Genomic DNA, 3,114 nt, shown 5'->3' with positions numbered 1-3,114 from the left:
CATCCACCTCACTACAAATAACTCAATTTCGTTTCTTTTTACAGCTGAGCAATATTACATTGTATATATGTGCCACATCTTCTTTATCCATTCATCTGTCAATGGACACTTAATAACATATGTTTTAAATCATAAATTAGGTTGTGTTTATGACTTGAAGTGAGTGTAGGACTATTAACTAAATAGAACTTGTAAAGTCACAGGCTGGCCCAGGATGCCATCCAAATAGGGAAAGGAACAGCCCCACTAAGCAGGACTAAAAAGAGAGAGAGAGAGAGAGAGAGAGAGACAGAAACCAGGTTATTTTGTAATTAAATCTGATGGCTTCTGATTAAGATCAGTTAGATAAAGAATCTTGAATATAGAATGTTCACCAAGCTATTAGTATTCTTTTTTCTTTACTCTGAAAGCCTATTTTCTTACCTGAAAAGTAACAAAAATTTGAATGCGAAGGAATATTAACAAGTAAAGTTTAAATATTTAAAATCTCTCACCCAATAAAAAGAGAGCCATCATTACTTCCAGCAGTAAGGAGATCACTACCTCATTAAACTATTAGAAACCTACAGATGCTACAAAGTTTGTTCTTATATCAAAACAAAATCATATTCGTGTAATTTCTATCCATTTGTTTATGCTTTATCCCCTGGAGGAACACAGATCATGAAATTCTGTGGTTTTCAGGTTTTTTTTTCTCTCTTCCACATAACGTTAGAAAACAGTTACATCTTCCCTTATTCTTTATTTTCAGCCTAAATATTACTGTTTCCTTCTATTCTTTCTCATATAATGTATCACACTTATCTTGATCTCCCTCCTCTGCAGTTTTTCCGGTTTGTCAATTTCCCTCCTCCTGAACTGAACACAAGGCTAGACCTAACCTGAGAGCGGAGCTACTTTAGCCATCATATAATGTGCATATTAGGTTTGTGGTCAACTCAGATGTCTCAAGTTATTTTCTTAGGAAATAGCCCCAAAAGTCAGGTCCTCTTTATTCTGTACTCATACAGCTGGTTATTAAAACGTGAAGCAAAAAAAATGTACTTTGTTAATACTCCATTTTGTCAGTTTTACCCTAGTATTCCAGGCTTCTGAAAATATTTGGAATCTCTCTTCTCATTCAGACTGATTTTTTAGAAATTATTTTTTCTCTATCCCCGCTTTGGCCATTTGATAAGCATTCTTCTAATCTGCATTTAAGGCACTGATTTAAAAAAAAATTGAAGAGGACGATTATTTTCCAATGAACATCCTTGGGTGTGTAGATACTTGTGCATACTCAGTGCATTTCACCAGGGCATATACTCCAAAGTGGAATTATTGGGTGATAAAAGATAAGTATTTTTATTTTATTAGATGTTGATAAACTGCACATTTTTAAGATGTTAAATACAATTTGGTTACAATTAACTTTCTTCACGCGAGGGAGTTGCTGTTCGTGAAGTCACAGTTTACACTGACGGTGTAAAACAGGCCATGGAATGCATGTGACAATGACACCCAGTGTGCAGGGCTGGACGAGCCAGCTGCACGGTCCAGATTCCCATGAAGGCAACAGCGGTGATCTCGTCGCACTGGCTTGTACCATGATTTTGGATTTGGTCTGACCTTGTTTCTGCCCACATTCTAAGCCTAGTTATTTGGCTTTATGGTGCTTCTATGAGCTAAACTTTATTCATTAAAAAAAACTCCATTTCTGTTTAAATGTAAGGCCAGAATTACTTTCTGTTGCTTACGGCTAAGAGGGTATCGCAACTCTTTTCCAATTTCTACTTAAACGCTCCTTTCCATTTCTTTCCCCAGCAGTTTCAGAGTAAGATTTCACTCCACTGTTAATACGCGTATTCATACATATTTGGACACTCCCACAAACTGAACAACTGCTATCCCAATTGAGATCCGCTCAGTTTTTTTTCTATGAATGTCCAGGCTGCTTCTTCAGCTAGGAAATTCAGCAGAATGGGGTTTCCCAGCCTTCCCACACTCTGAATTCTTTCTTCTCTTCCTTTGTACTCTGCTCTTTGTTTCATTTTGATTTTGTTTCCATGCTTATTTCTCACACAGGCAACGAAACAAAACCCAGAAATAAAGGAATATGGTCTCAATGGCTGTTAAAGTTAGCAAATTTAGCAGTGACCAATACTTGGAGGAGAAAGTTGCATGTGGATGAAAAACACACTGTAATTCTTTTCTTGTTGGAAGTAAATATTTTCAGCACCACGCATAAATGGTAAGTCACAAAAGTAAAATAATAAGAATACATTGCATGCTTGTTGTCCTGCTGGACTTAAGCTCGGTTCTGGCTCCTTTAGTTTGCTTTGCAGATTTATACTCTAATCCACTGATTGTATATCTTATAATTTGTTTCTCAAAGGACAATTGTATTTCCTTTACTTGCTAGTTTTTAGGAAAGGGAATGTCATTTTTGGTACACAGCTGCATTTTAATAGGAGAATTTTACACAAACATTAAAAAGTGGTTGAATTGGGAGTATCTCTAAAAATTCTGGTCACCAATTCTAATGTGTGTGTGTGTGGGGGGGTGGTTTCCACACCACAAACAAGCAATTCTCTGACACCATCTGCATGGCCTACACTTCAACTCAATTCTGACCCTCCCTAGAGAACAGCATGAGCTCCTACAGATTAAGGGCTCAGTCCCACAAGACCCCCTTCTCCCACATCAGATGCCAGTCACAAGCCCAGGTTGTTACCTGTGCTTCTGACCAACCAGCTATGGATTGAAGGTTCCAATGAGCATCTCACAGAACTCAGGAAGACAATTTACTCGCTAGATTACTGGTTTATAATTAAAAGGTGTAACTCAGGATCAGCCAGGTAGAAAAGAGTGTAGGGCAAGGTATGGAGAAATGGCGAGTGTGCCACTGTCTCCCAACCTCCACGTGTTCACCAACCCAGAAGCTCTCCAAACGCTGTCCTTCACGGTTTTTATGAAGGCTTTATTACATATGTGTGATTGATTAAATCACTGACCACTGGTGATTGATTCAACCTCCAGTCCCTCTCTCCTCCCCAGAGGTGGGGTGGGATTGAAATCTCCAACCCTCTAATCACTGGGTTGGTTCCCCTGGCAACCAGCACCATCCTTAAGTGT

Source organism: Physeter macrocephalus, chromosome 6 (genome assembly GCF_002837175.3).
Source record: "Physeter macrocephalus isolate SW-GA chromosome 6, ASM283717v5, whole genome shotgun sequence".
In the NCBI taxonomy this organism is placed as follows: Eukaryota; Metazoa; Chordata; class Mammalia; order Artiodactyla; family Physeteridae; genus Physeter; species Physeter macrocephalus.
This window is presented reverse-complemented; position numbering follows the sequence as displayed.